At 40.7% G+C, this 22,356-nt stretch overlaps 1 pseudogene; it reads left to right on the top strand.

The window, feature by feature from the left end:
• The window catches only part of LOC112662520 (putative tRNA (cytidine(32)/guanosine(34)-2'-O)-methyltransferase), a 61,454-nt pseudogene extending 39,679 nt beyond the window's left edge, over positions 1-21,775 (top strand).
• The last annotated feature ends 581 nt before the right edge of the window (positions 21,776-22,356 follow it).

Here is a 22,356-nt window from a genome sequence, read left to right on the forward strand (position 1 = left end):
GAGTGAGCCAGGTGAAATGAGCACAACCAATGGACAGAATTGTGATAAATAATAAATCATTGTCATTTCAAGTCTGCAATAGGCAACTGATACAGATTTGAAAATTTTCAGATCAAAATGGGAGTGTCCACCTTTGTAAACCTGAAACTAGTGGCTTATAACGGATCACACTTCTGTGCCCTTTCCAGTGTTCCTGATGTGTGTGTGTGTGGTTTCATGATTGTGTACTTCTTGGGTTCGGTTCCCCCAGAAGCCAAATCTGAGAAAAGGATGTGAGTGTCAGTTGTTTATTTGAGAGGTAAGTCCATAAAACTCTAGCAGCTGAGTGGGAAATGATACAGGAAAGGAAACAGAACCAAGAAGGGTATGTTATTGAATTTATTCTTACTGGACAACTGGGACTCAATGCTGCTGAAGTTTGGTGGCTAGAGTAGATCATAGCCCAGAGTTTTCCCAGCTGAGAGGTTAAACTGAAGAGTTTATCCATCAGATCCTATTAGTTACTGATAGAGGGATTCTGAGGGTGGGAAGAGTGTCATAATGCCTTGGTTCTTCTGGTGTCTACCTTGGGCACAGACTGAGTGGGCTCCAGTGATTAGAGAAAGCCTCTTGGGAAGAGTCCCAGGGCTCCTGTTTGTGAAACTTTCAGTTGGCCTTCCTTGGAGTGTAAGTACTTACAGCGTTTAAATTGTTGTCAATATCTAAATATACAGAATATTAATATCTAAATATATAATGTTTCAATCAAATAATAAATTATCGGGATCCCTGGGTGGCGCAGCGGTTTGGCACCTGCCTTTGGCCCTGGGCGCGATCCTGGAGACCTGGGATCGAATCCCACGTCGGGCTCCCGGTGCATGGAGCCTGCTTCTCCCTCTGCCTGTGTCTCTGCCTCTCTCTCTCTCTCTCTCTCTCTCTGTGTGACTATCATAAATAAATTAAAAAAAAATTAAGGGCAGGAAGAGAAATGTTCTTTATTTCATGAAATTCTATTAGCCCATTGAAATATAAATGTATATTCATTATTATAAAATCTGCCAGTGTTAGAGGAAATGGGTTCAAGGAAACCCACACCAAACACATTCTATTCACTCAAATTTCAAAACAGCAGGCTTTACGAGAATGCTTTTAGAAGAAAACTCCCTATTGTTTTGAGCCTAGGGAGGCTTTATTTTGGTTATGGAGGGGGAGGGAAAGTTTAATAACTTTGTGGCAACTTCCTGTTAGCATGCTCTGTACCATAGCACCAGCCAAATTGCTCCTTCCCAAGGCAACTGAACTAAGTTTCTATTTTGTATTGTTGACATGCAATTCAGTAACCATGAGTGCAGTCAGGCACCTGGCAGGGCTGAGGAATCACTGTTCCTGCACTACAAGGTCAAAGTCCTAAAATTTGGCCACCAGTGCGATTTTTAATAAATAATAATAGTAACAATGATAAATTTAAATAACATCTCAGATTTATTTCTATGTTCCAGTGGTTTCTTCCATGATGGTGATTCAACTCTAGGTAGGCTGTGGTCCAATACAAATTTTAACTCTTTGCCCTTTGGCGCTCAACCAAAAAGTATATTTCCTACACCTCTACTATGTGTGTGCATGCCTGCATACATGCATACACATGTGTGTGTTTGTCTTGCAACAGTAAGCATTTACTCTCCTGGTATATGTTGGTAACTACAAGTTAGCTGATGTCGCTCCACCTGGCTTGCAATTCTGGGACTCTGATTGAAGTGGGGCCCTGAAGTGGGACATGCAGTTATTGATCTTCCTGTATCCCAAGACTATGATAGTCCAACATGAAAATATTGGCAAAGTATTGGTATTGATTTTTTTTTTCCAGAGGCTTCTCTTCTTGGCTTTTAATTTTTTTATTTTTTAAAGATTTCATTTTTTTTTTTTTTTTTGTATTTGACAGAGTGTAAGCCAGAGAGCACAAGGGAGCGGGGCTGGGGGTTGGGAACAGAAGACAGAAGGAGAAGCAGGCTCCCTGCCCAGGGGCCTGATCCTAGGACCCTGAGATCATAACCTGAACTGAAGACAAACACTTGGCTGACTGAGCCACCCAGGTGTCCCTCTTCTTGGTTTTTTTAGATGACCACCTTCTCAGTGTGTCCTCACATGGTCTCTTCTCTGTGAGCACATGCTCCTAGTGTTCGTGTGTCTACATTTTCTTTTCTTATAGGGCACTGGTCAGTTTGGATTAGAACCCACCCTCGGGGGGTCTCATTTTAACTTAATCACCTCTTTAAAGGCTGTATCTTCAAATACAGTCACCTTCCAACAAACTGGGGACTTAGAGGTTCAACATATGATTTTTTAGGGAATACAGTTTAGCCCATAACACTCTCATAGCTTTCCCTTGGCCATGGCATAGATCATGTCTATTCAAATGCCATCAGCCAAAGCAAGTCACATGATAATGGGGGAGGTGTAATCCTCTGACAGAAGGAGGGAGTGAACAATTAGGAATAGAAGTACAGTCTACCCAAGAATGGATATGTTTATACATTTGTCACTCTGGTCTTACGATTTGTTTAAGCATATATATCAACACACCTAGGAAGTTAATAGCAGGATTCCAAAGACTTAAGGTCATTTCCAAAATGACACCTTGGGACTTTTAAGGATGGGGCCTATAGTCTATAGAGTCGTTGCAATCCAAGATCTCTGATACCATGTCTGCATAAATATTTTCTGTATACTACATAAGTAACATAAGATTCATGCAAATATATTAATAATTGAAAAACATTCAAGCGTACACTAAAAAATAAGAGTATAAAAATAACATAAGACACCATCTGGTGCCACCATTCAGATTGATACTATGTCATGTTTGCCCTAGATCCTCCCTCCTATATCTTAACCAATTGCTATATTTGCTTTATCAGGTTATCTATTTACCTCCATGCCTGTATACATCTATACACCATTTCTTAAAATGCATTTCAAATAAGTTTAAGACATCAGTATATCATCATCATCACTAAAAACTTTGGGACACAAATTATTACTAAATTTAGGTATTTGTTTATAGATGCTTTTCTGACGTAAGAGTTAAGTTTGGCAAAATGTATAAATCATCATTATAATAGGCCGTGAATATTGACCAACACATAAAAAAACTATACCCAGCACCTTATCATCCCAGCAAAAGCTTTTGTGTCCCTTCATAGCCAAGCTTTACCCTCGTCCGCCTAAGGGGCAACTGCTATTCTTAGTTTCTTCATTATAGATTTTTATTTGGTATTCTAGAATTTCATATTAATGGAATCATACATGTTTACTCTTGTTCCGGGTTTCCTTTACTTAGTGTACCATTTCTGAGATTTAGCTATATTGTTACCTGTATCGGTAACTCGGTAACTCATATCTTTTTTTTTTTAAGACTTTATTTATTTAATTGACAGAGCACAAGCAAGTGGACTAACAGGCGTAGAAAGAGGGAGAAGCAGGCTCCCCACGGAACAGGGAGCCCAATGTGGGGCTCGATCCTAGCGCCCTGAGATCATGCCCTGAGCTGAAGACAGATGCTTAACCAACTGAGCCATACAGGCGCCCCTGATAATCCATAGCTTATTGTTGCTATGAATTCCATTGTGTGAATGTACTACAGTGTCTTGATCCATTTTCTTATTAATCCAGTTCCTGGCTGTTTTGAATAAAACTTAGGATTTTTATAGATGTATACTTTCACTTCTCTTGGGTAGATACACAGAAGTCACAGGAGAAGTATATGTTCCATTTTCAAAGAAACCACCAGATATTTTTCCAAAGTGGCTATACCACTTGATGTTTGAGAGTTTAAGTTGCTTCCCATATTTGCCAAAATTATTATTGTCAGTCTTTCATCTTGGCCATTCTGGTGGGTATATTGGGGTATGTGATTTTTTCCTTAAACTTGGATTTCCCTGATGAGGAATGGTGTTAAGCAGTTTTTCTGAGTCTATTGTCCATTCATATACGTCTTTTTGTGAAACAGCTATTCAAACCTTTTGCCCATTTGCCCCTCTACTTTTCTTTTTTTCTTTTAAAGCTGGGCATGGAGCCCAATGTGGGGCTCAAACTCAGGACCCTGAGATCAAGACCTGAGCTAAGATAAAAATTGAACCCTTAACTGACTGAGCCACCCAGGTGCCCTGCTCCCCTCTACTTTTAATAGAAGAATTCAGTCTTTCATTGGCACTAATGAACTGATTCAGATTTGACTGTATCTCCTCCAGTTTCTACTCACCATGATGGAGAAGTTACATAACCTATTTTAAAGTCACTAGGGGTTATAATATTGCCATATTGGCTCCATATGTTTTTGGTCTACTGACCTAACAGGCTATTTTAAAATAACTAAATACTGGCATCTTTGTTGTTTGTTACATCATGATTTTTATTCTTAAAACATATATAAGTTAAATCATTTACATTGTAAGTGGAGCTAGAGAGTTGTATATTAAATTAAAATTTGGAATCTAATTATCCATCACTAAACGACTCTTCCAAAAGTATTCTGACTCATACCCGTCTCTTATTTAAAACTTTTCAAAATGTATAGTTACTGTTTTAATTTCCAATTCCATGAGTACATTTGAGGTTTCTATTAGTCTGCTTAGGCTGTCATAGCAAAATAGCACAGACGTGGTGACTTCAACAACAGACGTAGTTTTTGCACAGTTCTGGAGGCTATAGAAGTCCAAGATCCAGGTCCCAGCTGATTCAGTTTCTAGTAAGATCTTTTTTCCTGGCCTGCAGGTGGCTGGCTGTCTTCTGGTCCTGCCTTCTGTCCTCATATGGCTTTCATGTGTGTGTATGTGTGTGTATGCAAGGGTGAGGAGGGGTGTGGAGGAGAAATGCAGAGGCAGAGAACCAGCTCTCTGTGTCTCTTCTATAAGGACACTCATCCTATTGGATCAAGGCCCCATTCTTATGCCTCATTTTACCTTAATTACTCCCTTAGAGGCTCCCATCTCCAAATAGAGGCATACAAGGGGTTGGAATGTCAACATATGAATTGGCAGGACTGGGGTTGGGGGGCAAACATTCAGTCTGTAACAAGATTTAACAGCTTTTCTTTTCTTTATTAGTCATTTGTATTTACCTCAAGGGTCCCAGGTAAAGTCCTCAAGTTGTGGGAATGTATGAAAGGAAAGAAGGAAACTGTGTTGGGGGAAGAGGAGAGAGGGAGATTCTCTGGCTCTTCCTTTAGTCTTTCCTCTTTTATTCATCGAGGATTTGATTTCAATTTAACTTCCCTCTTTTCTTCTAAGACCACATTCATTCCTGAAGGGCTGACTTCCTTCCCCTTGGATAATTTATTTTACCTTGGAAATTTCTTCCTCAATCATCCCACCTGGAAAGATTCAAGAAAGAACAAAAGAGTTTTCTTAAGTGTAGATGCTGATCCTATTTCAGGTGGAGTAGTATCTGAAGGCAGAGTGTTAATGATGATCATCTCTTATATATATATTTGTAAAATATATAAAATATCAACCTTTCAGCATTCAATAAATTGTAATGTAACAGTAATTCTAATGTATTTAATATCTCTCATCTCTTGTGTGTTCCTGTAAATATGTATTGTCTAATGTATTTTACATTTTTATAAGTATTATAAAATTTATCTATTCTGCTTTTTTCTTCTTTCTTTCTTTCTTTCTTTCTTTCTTTCTTTCTTTCTTTCTTTTCTTTTCTTTTCTTTTCTTTTCTTTTCTTTTCTTTTCTTTCTCAATGCTATTAAGATCCATCTGTTGGACTGTGACCCTTTCCACATTATACCTATCTATTTTCCCAGTGACAATCTGATATAGCTCCTAGCTCCTTATCTCCAGCACAATGTGACTGTGATCATCCTCATATGCAGTCCCACTTAGGTGATAATGTTTTGGGGATATACATCTGAGAGTGGAGATTCTGATTCATGGGGGGAATGTCTATGTAATGGCTACACTAGTCTTATAGTTACACCAGCAAGTCTCAAGGACTTCTATAAACCCATTGTCCCTCAGCATTAGTCAATGTTCTAACTTTTGTTAGTCTACCATGTACCTGGTTATTGTCAAATATTCATTGTTTTTGAGAGAGAGTTTCATGATCATAAAGCAAAAAGAAAGTCTTTAAAAAGAAAAACCATGGCAAAGTGCCATAGTTTGTGTATTTGTTTTAAGGACATAATTTAGAAGTTAGCTGGTGGTCATAGGGACACAATAAATTTATTTGAATTGATAACTGAAGTGAAACATTTTTTTTATAGGCACTAAGTCTTGGATCAATACATTGGTTAGACAATGTGGACAGACTTGGCCAGTAAGATTATATAGTGGATAGTTTCTAAAAACTGTACAGGTTCAATTGTAGTGCCAAGGTTTGGGGGAAAATATATTTAAGCCATTTGATAAGATAAAATTATTTTATTAAAAATAAGTATTGCCAAAATGTATTGAAAATAACAATATTTTTATATTCTCAAAACTTCCTGAGGGTATTGGGTTAAACAAAGTACCACTGTGTGAAAAACCAAGAGTCATTCAACAAGACTTACTAAAACCTTTTTGGTATATTTCCCAGAAACTAAGAAAGTGAATGACTTTGATGACTGGATAACAAATCATTTCACAGGTCAGGTACTTTCCAATTCTTGGCTTTCAACAAAATTGAAGAAGGAAATAACTAAGTTGTCAGTTGAGAGACTATTAAAAATAATTTTAGATGATAGATCACTACATGGATTTTGGCATATAACTTGGGGGAAATTCAAAGAAATGGGTGATATTGCAATAAGAAATTCTTGCATCCCATTCAGCTTGTGGTAAGAACAAATTTATTTTCAGAATTTATGCCTATAAAAGTGAAAAATAAGAAAGAAAAAAAAAAGAAAAACAGACATGATACGGAAAACTGTCTCATTTTAGTGACAAGTCATACTCATCCATGGATACATGAGCTAATTGCAGAAAAAAAAAACAACCTTTAAGAGATAGAATTCTAAAAATTATTTTTTGTTTGAATTTCAAAATTTTAATGTATTTGTTCTTTTAATTGTGGACAACTGATAACTAAGAGAGAATCTAGATGAAATTTCTTAATTAAAGCAAAAATGTTTGTTTTAAATTTATATACATATTTTTTTAAAAAAGATTCTATTTATTTATCATGAGAGACACAGAGAGAAAGGAAGAGACACAGGCAGACGGAGAAGCAGGCTCCATGCAGGGAGCCCAGTATGGGACTCGATCCTGGAACTCCAGGATCATGCCCTGGACCAAAGGCAGGCACTAAACCGCTGAGCCACCCAGGGATCCCCATATATAAGTATTTTTGTTGTAGAATATGATTAGTATGTCAAGTATAGTAAGGTGAACTTTTAGATATAAAAATATGTTAGGATACTGTGTGTGTGTGTGTGTGTGTGAAGGGCAAGGGGAATTAGGTGCAAGGAGAAAAGAAATGAAGTAAAATTACTAATCATTAAGAAAGATCTTGTTTATATGTTTTTTAAAATGTATGATGGCAAGTATCTAGCATTATGGTTATTTAGATTTACTGGACACACTTAAAAGGGTGATATACCCATATTATTTTACAATATCAATACTTATAATATATCCCAAATCACAGACATTTTACCTATTCGAACGTTTGATTTCAAAAATTTGAGACTTCAAGCCAAATTTCGCACATTTTAGGGAGCATAAAAACATTTTGAAGACCATCAGCCTAATTCACACAGGTAATAGGAAATAGAGAAGGAATGCATTTATTTATTTATTTTAAAATTTTATTTATTTATTTGACAGAGAGAGAGAGGGAGAGACAACACAAGCAGAGGGAGCAGCAGGCAGAGGGAGAGGAAGAAGCAGGTTTCCCGCTCAATCCCAGGAGCCTGGGATCATGACCTGAGCCAAAAGCAGATGCTTAACTGTGTAAGCCATCCAGGTGCCCCCAGAGAAGGCATTTAAAGCCAGATTTTTACTCGAGGTTGTAGCATTTTGTATCTGTTATAATTCGATGGAAAGAAGATCACACAGCAGTAGGAAGCATCATTGTTTTACCTCCTCACTCCCACACCCACAACTCTCTGAGGACTTGCAGACAGGCAAGAATGAAATCAACATGGTCAGAGAACTGGTAAATGACTGTCAAAGTCACAAATTATACGCACGCGTCTGCCTAGCACAGTGCCTGCCATCATATATTATTTCTAAGTATTAATAAAAGTTCATTAAATGAATGAATAAGAGTCTAGGGCTTTTCTCATTAATAAAGTTTCTGTAAAGACAAGCATTTCAGTTTATACTTGTTATTTTTAGATCTATGATCATTTCAGAGTTTACCATAAAACTTGTAAGTTTCCATAATGACTAAAAAACAAGCAAACACTCTAAATAAAAAAAGACAAGAAGAATCACTGACACTCTTTTTGCCAGATGGATGCCTATTTTTAAACCCAATTTTGTATCAGAATTAAAGGTAGTAACTCCAGTGAATAATATTAAATTACTAAATGTAAGCTATGTCCACACTATATTCAGAATAGGGTCAATTCAGGCCTTAAATAATGCAAGACAGGTTATACCTTTACCTAGTTTAACTGACAAGAGGACTTTACAACCAATTCTTGTTTGCTCATGGTCAGTAGAAATGGACTAGACGCGACTGAAATCAATGCATTATCTCAAAATAATTAAGACCATATGCCTGTGCATTCACTATTCCTTATCCTTTCCTTCTTTTTATTCTTTCTCCCTTTTTTCTCAGCTAAACACATTGTGTTGAGTTTTAGCAGCTTTAATTTTTCAGAACCATTGTTGGAATTAGGAAGGTCTTAGAAATGGATTTATGCTTTACCTTAAGTATAAGCATTAGGGTTCCTCACTTACATCCTGGAAGCATCCCGGGAATACTGTCACATGGTGATATATTTTTTTATAAAATTTGAAAAACAGTAAGATACATTTAATTGTAGTTTGAGCTTCATGGGCTATATTTATGGGATTTGTGGTCTCTTCCAGGCATTGTTAAATTATTGCTAGCCATCTCATTATAGAAATGGCTTTCAGGAATATTCCTACTGACCATTTTTTCTGACTCACTCAGGGTCATGTCTCAAAGGTGCTGGAAATAATGCTGCATTTTAAATGTGTCTTTGGCATCTGGCTTGGGAGCATGTGGATAGTGTAGAAGATAAAAAGTTTCAAAAATTGAGAAGCAGAAGCTGTTCTATGGAAGATTCTTCTGAATCTTATAGCTCATATACAAAGAATATTGGATACAAGTTTCCCCAAATTTATTAACATATTAAATGTTTACATGAGATTACTAATGATGTGTGTTGAAACTGAAAGAAATTTTTTGAAATAATGAACTATAAACAATACAGATTTTGATTAGCTCTGATCGAAGAAAGACTGAATTGTGTTTCTCTTTTCTCTGTAGGCAATAATATTATAAAATCGTTGTCAAAGGAAGAATTAGTCAAGACTATGCAGCCAAAATAGGTAGATAAAAGTATTGTAGATATGTGCCAGGCAGGTAATAAAACTGTTTTTTTCATTCCCCCCTATTTTGTGATGTGTATGATATTGGTGGTCATCCTTTTAAAATTAATAGTTTGTTATTTCTTACTATAAATAAATGTTTTGTTTTCTTCTAACATTCCTTTATATCTACCTTTTGAATCTTGAGTTTTCTTTTCTTATCAAGAGTCCCTAAATTGTATACACTTCATGCCTCACAAAACCAGATTTGTCCCTGGCCTTAGATATTATTTGGTATAACACTCTTATTATAAACATGAGAACACTGGTCTAGAGATAATTTCTTACTTCTCGGACTCAACTATTATGGGCAGGATTGTAATAACAATCCAGGATGCTGGGCAGTGAGTTAAATCTCTCATGATTAATCTATGGATAGAATAATTTAAGTTTTCTTTGTATATGAATCTGTGCTAGAATTTTGGCTATGAAAACAGTATTTTAGAATTGAACTCTAGACTAAAAGTCCATAGAGAGAGAGGAAAAAAATGTCAGCAGTTGTGCATGGATTTCTTTGAGAAAAAAGCATTTGTCAAAGTGGCTAGAAATGAAGAGGGGGGGGGGATCCCTGGGTGGCGCAGCGGTTTGGCGCCTGCCTTTGGCCCAGGGCGCGATCCTGGAGATCCGGGATCGAATCCCACATCGGGCTCCTGGTGCATGGAGCCTGCTTCTCCCTCTGCCTGTGTCTCTGCCTCTCTCTCTCTCTCTCTCTCTGTGACTATCATAAATAAATAAAAATTAAAAAAAAAAAAAAAAAAGAAATGAAGAGGGGATCACTTTGGGGTTCTGCCAGTTATTACCAGCTAGAAAGTCCCAGAAACCTCATCCAAGGCAACTCTGAAATTTAGAGATGCACGTGCAAATGACACTCAACAGCATCGTTGAATAAAGTAGGAAAGAACCAGATAATGTAAAACTCATTTGTTACTGATTGCAATGACATGGCCTGTGTTCATAGTCCCTAAGGCTGAATTCTCTCTGAATAATACAACAAGGGAAGCCCGAGGATGTTTCAGAGCTTGGACAGTGAGAGGAAATTTTACTAACTCCGGTCTGTCATTGCAACCTTACCACAAATGTAGTCTGGAAATCCATTTTAATGCTATTCTGTAGCTGTCTCTGCACAACAAAAATGAATGTGCATTCGGGGACCTCCAATTACCTAACATTTGCAGAAGGCAAATAAATACTGATTTTGTCTTCTAACAAGACAGAAACTTTGAATTTGAAAACTAAGCAAATCAGACTTTTCATCCTGATGAAGACTAACTGGACCATGATAGAATTTAAGCCCATAAGCAGTAGTGATTTACAGAGAAGGCTTACAGTAGCTGTCCAGAGGATATGAGATTGCCATTAAAGACCTGCTTTCCGGGCTAAGTAGACTTTATAGCAGGGGTACTATATGGCCTTCTCAAATTTCAAAGGCCATTTGAAGGCACATTTAAATGCTAGGTCAGAAGCAGTCCCTGATGGAGGCAGGGCTGTCTCTGTGCTGTCTTTGAACTCAGGGACAACAATGAGTGTTGGCTCTGCTTCTGTGGCTTTAAAGACAACAGGTCCCTCCAAGCATCTCCACCTCTCAAGGGTTCTCTAAGTCCTGAGAGGTACTCAGCTCAAGGCTTTGTGAGAACTGCCTTTGTTTGAATGTCTAGAATCCTCTCCCCTCTACAGGGGAATTAGAATAGCAAAAAGCAAAATAAAGCCAATCCTGGCAGAGGCAGATAACAAATTACACCGGTGAGGAATTATGCTATAGACTGGAAGCTACGAACTGGCTGGCAATGGTTCAGTCGAAATGGTGGATGTATTGTTTGCCTTGCATATGATTTTTTAAAAGAAATTTGAACCAATATTCAAAACTCCTGATTTTGACACAAAGAAAATGTGGACTTGTCTCCAGAAATATTTTGCAACTCTAGGTTTCATTCTTACAGAGCTGCCAGGAGCTTTTTGCCTTACCGCTGGGCAGTAGCCTGGGCACACACTCTTGTAGTGCTCTAGCTTCTCCATAGTTGCTAGTTCAGGTCAGACTTTTGAGAACCCAGAGTGGAGAGAAGAGAGAGCTGTGAGAAGTCACAAGAGTGCCAGCTCTCTCAGTCAGCTGAGAGATTGTCTGATCTGACCCTTTGAAGGAAGAAAGTTTGGTTGGGAGGAAGAGCCTCAGACCACAATGTCTGTACTATGAGCGTTCAGCAAGGCCAATGGGAAGTCTTAGAAATTCACCCGGCCCATAGTCCCATGACTCCCAGTAAAGGGCCTTCTTTGGGACCCCTGTGGCCAGTCGAGACTGGGAGCAAGCTGTGGGAGGCCTCTGATGCATTTCCAGAATGTTGCTGCTGAGGGGCTTAGCTCTTTGGCTCCCCTCAGACAGGAATCTGAAGGGGAGGTTATTCTCATAGCTCCCATGCCTTGATTTACTCTGGTTCTCCTACTACTTATTATTTGTAAAGAAAGTTTGATTAGGATTCTGGTAGTCTGATTTTCCCATGTTCAACTGTTTCCTTCTTTCCCACACCATGGTTGGCTTTGCGTTTGCTTCTTTTGTTTTAAGCCTGAGAATCGTAAGGCCACGGGCCAGGTGTGTTCTTTTGTCCTTTAAACTATGAAAAACAAGAACAGGAATAATAAGGCCACAACGGAACAACAACCAGCAGCCAAACAGAAATCTAGAGGCTCTATTTATATTGCAATGAAAAAGAATATTCTTTTTTTTTTTTTTTATATTTTGTGATAAACTTTATTTGTGATTAGTGGTAAGTTTTATTTTTTTTATTTTTTATTTTTTTTATATATATATATATATTTTTTATTGGTGTTCAATTTACTAACATACAGAATAACCCCCAGTGCCCGTCACCCATTCACTCCCACCCCCCGCCCTCCTCCCCTTCCAACACCCCTAGTTCGTTTCCCAGAGTTAGCAGTCTTTACGTTCTGTCTCCCTTTCTGATATTTCCCACACATTTCTTCCCCCTTCCCTTATATTCCCTTTCACTATTATTTATATTCCCCAAATGAATGAGAACATATAATGTTTGTCCTTCTCCGACTGACTTACTTCACTCAGCATAATACCCTCCAGTTCCATCCACGTTGAGGCAAATGGTGGGTATTTGTCATTTCTAATGGCTGAGGAATATTCCATTGTATACATAAACCACATCTTCTTTATCCATTCATCTTTCGTTGGACACCGAGGCTCCTTCCACAGTTTGGCTATCGTGGCCATTGCTGCTATAAACATCGGGGTGCAGGTGTCCCGGCATTTCACTGCATCTGTATCTTTGGGGTAAATCCCCAGCAGTGCAATTGCTGGGTCGTAGGGCAGGTATATTTTTAACTGTTTGAGGAACCTCCACACAGTTTTCCAGAGTGGCTGCACCAGTTCACATTCCCACCAACAGTGTATGAGGGTTCCCTTTTCTCCACATCCTCTCCAACATTTGTTGTTTCCTGCCTTGTTAATTTTCCCCATTCTCACTGGTGTGAGGTGGTATCTCATTGTGGTTTTGATTTGTATTTCCCTGATGGCAAGTGATGCAGAGCATTTTCTCATATGCATGTTGGCCATGTCTATGTCTTCCTCTGTGAGATTTCTGTTCATGTCTTTTGCCCATTTCATGATTGGATTGTTTGTTTCTTTGGTGTTGAGTTTAATAAGTTCTTTATAGATCTTGGAAACTAGCCCTTTATCTGATACGTCATTTGCAAATATCTTCTCCCATTCTGTAGGTTGTCTTTGAGTTTTGTTGACTGTATCCTTTGCTGTGCAAAAACTTCTTATCTTGATGAAGTCCCAATAGTTCATTTTTGCTTTTGTTTCTTTTGCCTTCGTGGATGTATCTTGCAAGAAGTTACTATGGCCAAGTTCAAAATGGGTGTTGCCTGTGTTCTTCTCTAGGATTTTGATGGAATCTTGTCTCACATTTAGATCTTTCATCCATTTTGAGTTTATCTTTGTGTATGGTGAAAGAGAGTGGTCTAGTTTCATTCTTCTGCATGTGGATGTCCAATTTTCCCAGCACCATTTATTGAAGAGACTGTCTTTCTTCCAATGGATAGTCTTTCCTCCTTTATCGAATATTAGTTGCCCATAAAGTTCAGGGTCCACTTCTGGATTCTCTATTCTGTTCCACTGATCTATGTGTCTGTTTTTGTGCCAGTACCACACTGTCTTGATGACCACAGCTTTCTAGTACAACCTGAAATCTGGCATTGTGATGCCCCCAGATATGGTTTTCTTTTTTAAAATTCCCCTGGCTATTCGGGGTCTTTTCTGATTCCACACAAATCTTAAAATAATTTGTTCTAACTCTCTGAAGAAAGTCCATGGTATTTTGATAGGGATTGCATTAAACGTGTATATTGCCCTGGGTAACATTGACATTTTCACAATATTAATTCTGCCAATCCATGAGCATGGAATATTTTTCCATCTCTTTGTGTCTTCCTCAATTTCTTTCAGAAGTGTTCTATAGTTTTGAGGGTATAGATCCTTTACATCTTTGGTTAGGTTTATTCCTAGGTATCTTATGCTTTTGGGTGCAATTGTAAATGGGATTGACTCCTTAATTTCTCTTTCATCAGTCTCATTGTTAGTGTATAGAAATGCCACTGACTTCTGGGCATTGATTTTGTATCCTGCCACGCTACCGAATTGCTGTATGAGTTCTAGCAATCTTGGGGTGGAGACTTTTGGGTTTTCTATGTAGAGTATCATGTCATCGGCGAAGAGGGAGAGTTTGACTTCTTCTTTGCCAATTTGAATGCCTTTAATGTCTTTTTGTTGTCTGATTGCTGAGGCTAGGACTTCCAGTACTATGTTGAACAGCAGTGGTGAGAGTGGACATCCCTGTCTTGTTCCTGATCTTAGGGGAAAGGCTCCCAGTGCTTCCCCATTGAGAATGATATTTGCTGTGGGCTTTTCATAGATGGCTTTTAAGATGTCGAGGAATGTTCCCTCTATCCCTAAACTCTGAAGAGTTTTGATCAGGAATGGATGCTGTATTTTGTCAAATGCTTTCTCTGCATCCAATGAGAGGATCATATGGTTCTTGGTTTTTCTCTTGCTGATATGATGAATCACATTGATTGTTTTACGGGTGTTGAACCAGCCTTGTGTCCCAGGGATAAATCCTACTTGGTCATGGTGAATAATTTTTTTAATGTATTGTTGGATCCTATTGGCCAGTATCTTGTTGAGAATTTTTGCATCCATGTTCATCAGGGATATTGGTCTGTAATTCTCCTTTTTGGTGGGGTCTTTGTCTGGTTTTGGAATTAAGGTGATGCTGGCCTCATAGAACGAATTTGGAAGTACTCCATCTCTTTCTATCTTTCCAAACAGCTTTAGGAGAATAGGTATGGTTTCTTCTTTAAACGTTTGATAAAATTCCCCTGGGAAGCCATCTGGCCCTGGACTCTTGTGTCTTGGGAGGTTTTTGATGACTGCTTCAATTTCCTCCCTGGTTATTGGGCTGTTCAGGTTTTCTATTTCTTCCTGTTCCAGTTTTGGTAGTTTGTGGCTTTCCAGGAATGCGTCCATTTCTTCTATATTGCCTAATTTATTGGCGTATAGCTGTTCATAATATGTTTTTAAAATCGTTTGTATTTCCTTGGTGTTGGTAGTGATCTCTCCTTTCTCATTCATGATTTTATTAATTTGAGTCTTCTCTCTTTTCTTTTTAATAAGACTGGCTAATGGTTTATCTATCTTGTTAATTCTTTCAAAGAACCAACTCCTGGTTTTGTTGATCTGTTCCACAGTTCTTCTGGTCTCGATTTCGTTGAGTTCTGCTCGAATCTTTATTAACTCCCTCCTTCTCCTGGCTGTAGGATCTATTTGCTGTTTTTTCTCTAGCTCCTTTATGTGTAAGGTTAGCTTTTGTATTTGAGTTCTTTCCAGTTTTTGAATGGATGCGTGTATTGCGATGTATTTCCCCCTTAGGACTGCTTTTGCTGCATCCCAAAGATTTTGAACGGTTGTATCTTCATTCTCATTAGTTTCCATGAATCTTTTTAATTCTTCCTTAATTTCCTGGTTGACCCTTTTATCTTTTAGCAGGATGGTCCTTAACCTCCACGTGTTTGAGGTCCTTCCAAACTTCTTGTTGTGATTTAGTTCTAATTTCAAGGCATTATGGTCTGAGAATATGCAGGGGATAATCCCAATATTTTGGTATCGGTTCAGACCCGATTTGTGACCCAATATGTGGTCTATTCTGGAGAAAGTTCCATGTGCGCTTGAGAAGAATGTGTATTCAGTTGAGTTTGGATGTAAAGTTGTGTAGATATCTGTGAAATCCATCTGGTCCAGTGTATCATTTAAAGCTCTTGTTTCTTTGGAGATGTTGTGCTTAGAAGACCTATCGAGTATAGAAAGAGCTAGATTGAAGTCACCAAGTATAAGTGTATTATTATCTAAGTATTTCTTCACTTTGGTTAATAATTGATTGATATATTTGGCAGCTCCCACATTCGGGGCATATATATTGAGGATTGTTAAGTCCTCTTGTTGAATAGATCCTTGAAGTATGATATAGTGTCCCTCTTCATCTCTCACTACAGTCTTTGGGGTAAATTTTAGTTTATCTGATATAAGGATGGCTACCCCTGCTTTCTTTTGAGGACCATTCGAATGGTAAATGGTTCTCCAACCTTTTATTTTCAGGCTGTAGGTGTCCTTCTGTCTAAAATGAGTCTCTTGTAGACAGCAAATAGATGGGTCCTGCTTTTTTATCCAGTCTGAAACCCTGCGCCTTTTGATGGGGTCATTAAGCCTGTTCACTTTCAGAGTTACTATTGAGAGATATGAGTTTAGTGTCATCATGATATCTATTCAGTCTTTGTTTTTGTGGAATATTCCACTGAACTTCTTCTTAAAGGGGAATTTTAAGAGTCCCCCTTAAAATTTCTTGCAGAGCTGGTTTGGAGGTCACATATTCTTTTAGTTGCTGCCTGTCTTGGAAGCTCTTTATCTCTCCTTCCATTTTGAATGAGAGCCTTGCTGGATAAAGTATTCTTGGTTGCATGTTCTTTTCATTTAGGACCCTGAATATATCCTGCCAGCCCTTTCTGGCCTGCCAGGTCTCTGTGGAGAGGTCTGCTGTTACCCTAATACTCCTCCCCATAAAAGTCAGGGATTTCTTGTCTCTTGCTGCTTTAAGGATCTTCTCTTTATCTTTGGAATTTGCAAGCTTCACTATTAAATGTCGAGGTGTTGAACGGTTTTTATTGATTTTAGGGGGGGATCTCTCTATTTCCTGGATCTGAATGCCTCTTTCCCTTCCCAGATTAGGGAAATTTTCAGCTAGGATTTGTTCAAATACATATTCTGGCCCTCTGTCCCTTTCGGCGCCCTCGGGAACCCCAATTAAACGTAGGTTTTTCTTTCTCAGGCTGTCGTTTATTTCCCTTAATCTATCCTCATGGTCTTTTAATTGTTTGTCTCTTTTTTCCTCAGTTTCCCTCTTTGCTATCAACTTGTCTTCTATGTCACTCACTCGTTCTTCCACCTCGTTAACCCTCGTCGTTAGGACTTCTAGTTTGGATTGCATCTCATTCAATTGATTTTTAATTTCTGCCTGATTAGCTCTAAATTCTGCAGTCATGAAGTCTCTTGAGTCCTTTATACTTTTTTCTAGAGCCACCAGTAGCTGTATAATAGTGCTTCTGAATTGGCTTTCTGACATTGAATTGTAATCCAGATTTTGTAACTCTGTGGGAGAGAGGTCTGTTTCTGATTCTTTCTTTTGAGGTGAGGTTTTCCTTCTAGTCATTTTGCTCAGTGCAGAGTGGCCAAAAGCAAGTTGTATTGGGAAAAAGAGAAAAAGAGAGGAGAGAAAGAAGGAAAGAAAAGAGAAAGAGAAAAAAAAGGGAAGAAAAAAAAAACGAAAAAAAAAGAGAAGAAAAAGAGAAAGAAAAAGAAAGGAGAAAAAAAGGGGGTGGGGGAAGGAAACAAATCAAAAAGCAAAACAAAACAAAACAAAACAAAAAAACAAACAAACAAACCAAAAAAAATAAAAAATAAAAAAAAAGAACCACCGGGGAGTATCTTCTGATTCTGTGTACTTTAAGTCCCTTGGCTTCCCCTGGAACTGGTCCGTCTAGCTGGTGTTCTGGGGGAGGGGCCTGTTGTGCTGGTTTTCAGGTGTTAGCACTTGGGGGAGCTGCTGTGCCCCTGCTCGGTGCAGGGCTCAGGGGGGTTGTTTACCCCGTGAGGCCGCAGGAGGAACAGCCCCAGTGGCGGGGCAGCTCTGGAAACCTGGGTTCAGCTCCGGCAGGAACTCCGTCTGCAGGGCCTGGAGGCTCCGGGGCGGGGCCGCTGATGTGCTCAGCTGGGGCAGGAGCGTCCTCGCTGTCCGGGGCCCTCCCGGCCTCTGCCTGTCCCGGGCGAGGCCGGATCCTGGGCTGTGTCCCGGCGCCCTGTGCTCCGGAGCCTGCGCTGGTGGATTCGCGCTCCCGGGCCGCGCAACCCCCTCCGCGGAGCCGCCCCGGAGCCCGCCGAGCTGCTCCTGGAACCGCGCAGCCCCCTCCGCACGGAGCCTCTTCCTCTGCCCGAGCCCCTCAGAGCTGCTCCCGGGGCCGCGCAGCCCCCTCCGCGGAGCCGCCCCCTGCCCCCCCCCCCCCCCCCCCCCGCCCCCCGAGCTGCTCCGGGTCCCGCCGTGCGCGCTGCAGCCCTTAGGGAGCTCGGCGCACTCTCCTGGGCGCGCAGTTGCTGTTACTGTCCCAGGGAGCCCGAGGGCATCCTCGCCCTCCTGGGTCCTGCTCCCACTCCCCGCGAGCCCCTTTCCCCCGGGAAGGTCGGTGCAGCTCCTGCGTCTCCGGGACGGGGCTCTCCTGTCCTGGGGACACTCGCCCCGGCCTCAGCCCGGCTCCTCGCGGGGCCCCTCCCCCTTGGAGGCCTTTGTTCTTTCTTTCTTTTTCCCCGTCTTCCTACCTTGGTAGAAGCGCGAACTCTTCTCACTGTTGCATTCCAGCTGGTCTCTCTTTAAACCTCAGGCCGAATTCATAGATTTTCAGGATGATTGGAAGGTTTTCTAGGTAATTTGGTGGAGACAGGTGATTTGGAGACCCTACTCTTCTGCCATCTTGCTCCTCCCCTGCTGAAAAAGAATATTCTTAGGGTCATTGACAGATCTACATTCCTATTCATTCATTCATTCATTCATTCATTCAACAAATGCAGAATATTTACTACGTAGCAGGTGCACAACAGTCTCTCAAGTTACCCCTGGTGTACCTCTAGCTTGTTGGTTTGGAGAAATAACAAAGTGAATAGTCTTTCTAAAGTAACAGAAGAAGACCAGAGTATTCCTTTTCCAAGTGTGTCAATATCTAAGCAATTTTGCTGCCAAGACATTTTTAACACTGGTGGATCTCCCACAGCTTGTTCTTTTCCTCTCAGCTGAGGAAAAGACACCTAGGACTGACACCAGTATGGGGCATTTGCGCGCTGGGCATTTCTTGGCAGGTGAAGACATGCACTTTTATTTCCTTTCCCTGTTTCTCAGGGAGCAGTGTCATTTTTTTATCCTACCACCTTACCTTGTGTAAATTCCCTTCTTCCCTTAGGCGCTGGCTTTGTTTCTCGGCCTTCCCACATCTTCCCACATTATGTCAAATAATTGGCAGTTGGTGGGAACCAAGCTGTATGAAGATTTACTTAGGTGGCCCTAGGGTGGGGGTGGGGGTGTCTCGGAAACACCTTGGTATTTACTGCTGTGGCATCTGTCAATCTGCACGGTGCAGTGATGTGAGACAGGAAAGAAGTCATAACACTTCTTCAGAAACCAGAGAGGGAAAAGAAAATGCGCATCTTGCAGGTCACCTAGAGTATCCCAATATTACTTCAAATTATAAACTCAGTTCAGTTTCTAAATATGGGTTTTTAAGCCCAGAAAATTATCAAAATATGGAACTTCAGTGAAGATTAATTTTTCTGCCCTCCCAGCTGGAGTGGACTAGTGTCTGGCAACTTGTGTTGGGAGTGAGGGTGTGGTCACACTTTCTTTTCCTACTTCACTCAACTAACTAGCTTCTACTTCTACTGTTGCCCATCTAAATCAGGAATCTAGGGGTTGGGGGAGGAGGGGGTACAGAAACAGTGGATTTTTGATCTGTGCCCTCAGAATATGACTTTGTCTCTTCTCCAGTCTCGCAGGTGTGTGGAACTCACTTTCTCTCTCTGAGCTTTTGTGGGCTTTTAGGTACCATTCTTCCTGAACATTTCCAGCTGCAGCTCCTCCATTCAGAGGGTGATGCCCGTTCTTTGGTTGTTTCCTCACAGCCCTTGGTTCTTCAGCAGACCTTACCATGGGTACTTCACTTTTGGAAACACAATATTCCTTCTAGAAGACTCTCTTGGACAGAAGTTTGAAAAAAAAAAAAAAAAAAGGGCTCTAGGCTAGTTTTCTCTCCCTCAAGGCCACAAAACTGGTCCATGGGAAGCATGCCATACTTTTGTACCACCTCAAAGGGGAAGTGCAATTTCTTTCTAGAGACACCCGACCAAAGTTTAGCTGGCAATGTAGCTTGCTCACTCATGTATCCTTTCCTCCAGCCTTCCAACAAGAGTCAGAGCTCAGCCCACCATGCCTACCAAACTCATCTGAGGCTCTACAAGGAGACCTGGTGGGAGGGGGCGTTCGCTTGCGAGGCCAACGGTGAAATGGTGGCTCCTACATGACTCAGAGCTGGCATAAGTCTCTTTAAATCCTCTCTCTCCACTCCATCAAACTTTTATATACTCAATTTGGTTTGGGGAAAACAGTCTAGACCACTAATATTGAGTTTCTGTTTTGGTCTGGCACTTTGGAACGCAGTATCTGTTTATCTTGGTGTCTCCATTGAAACTTCAATGATATTATTCTATTATGCCACTTATAAAACATTTGATATGTTCATAATCTCTTCTCAGTTTTCTTATATATAATTTTGGCATGATAATGTCTGCCTTGTGCTGAATAGATAAATAATATCCGTGAAACAGCAACCACAATATCTAGCAAACAGGAGGAATTTGTCAAAAGTTAATTTCCTTCCTCCCACTCCTCTTCCCTCTCCAACTTAAATAAAAAGGCATTGTGCTATGATCAGGTGGGGTCTGTGCTGCGCCTGAGCCTTGGGGTCCCATGATGACAGGCTCCCCACACTGTGGGAGCCTTGGGCATGTGCAACAGGCACTCAGATTGACAAAGAACACAACCTGAAGCCTGACGATTTCTGGCTGGTCTGTGCCCTCGCTGAGGCTCAAGAAGCTCACAGACCAGTCTCCTTCATCCCCTTCTCCTCACTCCAAAAGCTGAGCTTACTGTTGCCAGGTCCCTGGGCAAACAGCATGTGAGATGGGATGGACATTGGACGAGTGAGGTGTCTACTACCTGCCTGGGCAAGGAGGATGGCTGGCATGTCCACAGTGCTGTCAAGCTGCTACAACTGGATGAGGAGTTCCTGAAGGCTGTGGATCATCAGGCTATGGCTTCATTACTAGGTGTATTATAGATCCAAGGGGACATCACCCAGTCATCCACTGCCAGGATCATCCAGACTTTGAGGGCTGCCCTGTGGACCTAATGGTGTGTCATGGGGCTCCCAATGTAACCAGCTCCATGATGTGGATAAGTATATGTAGGCCTAGATCCCCCTAGTACCTCTGAACATTGCTATACACATCTTGCAGCCAAGGGGCTGCTCTATAGCCAAGATCTTTGGAGTTCAGGATGTGACCCTGAGCTATAGCCAGCTGCATCTCTTCATCTCCAGTGTGCTGTGTGCCAAGCCCAGGAGCAGCCCTCACTCCAGCACAGGGGCCTTCACTGTCTGTCAGGGTTATGACCCCACTGAGGGCTTCCTTCTGGACCTGACCTTCTGGACCAAACTCTTGTGGGACTACTCTTACAATCCATTATTTCAGCAAGTTAGGTGATCCTACTCACATCACTGTGCCATTTGTGACCTGTAGGGACCTGAGCTATTGTTTGGGAGGCAGTTACCCACTGGCCCTAGAGGAAGGATCAGAGTACAAGTACACTCCACCACTCCATCCACATCCCTTCCCCCATCTCGACACCATATAAGGAAGCCTGCACATTGAAGAAGAAAGGGTGGCTGGCCAAGGAGATGGTCCCTAGGACTGTCCCATCCGCACAGGGGACACGTTGCCCCAGCCCCTGGTAGCTCCACAGTGCCGCACCCTGCTGGCCTCTGAGCTGGAAGACAATGAAACTAATTGTTCCCCTTAATACCTTAATACCTCCAGTTAGCTGGCAATCTGATACAACCCGGAAGCTGTTTGCTGTCAGGAAAATGAAAACTTAGATTGATGAACTTGTTCTCAAGTATCTCATCAATGGGTCCTGAACATCCAATTCCTGAGTGGGAATCTGCAACAACCACTATGAACACAGCATGGAAAGCAACAGCACAGACACCTGTCTGCATTGTAGAGAGGGTCGCTGAGCGAGCTTGTGCCTCTTCTCTAAATCTTTCCAGGGATGTCCTGACTGTGTCTAGAATTTAGCCCCCAAACAGAGGTTCTTAACTTAAACTGGATAGAAATCAGGAGTATCTGTAAACCTGGGGGAAAATATTGCATCTTCATTTTCACTAACATGACAGAAATCTCACTAATAGAGCTGAAATTTAGCTTTACTCCTAAATACAAATGCTGACAATAAATCACATTAGTAAAAGCAGTGCCTGTTACCTTCCCTGTATTACAAATCAGTTACTTTTTATGTGACATAGTTTTTGCAGGCATCTTGACATGCTGTTCACATTTGTCACTAGTTTGAATAATAGAAGATCTTATATTTTGATGTAC

The sequence above is a fragment of the Canis lupus genome, chromosome 13 (genome assembly GCF_003254725.2).
Source record: "Canis lupus dingo isolate Sandy chromosome 13, ASM325472v2, whole genome shotgun sequence".
Taxonomy (NCBI): Eukaryota; Metazoa; Chordata; class Mammalia; order Carnivora; family Canidae; genus Canis; species Canis lupus.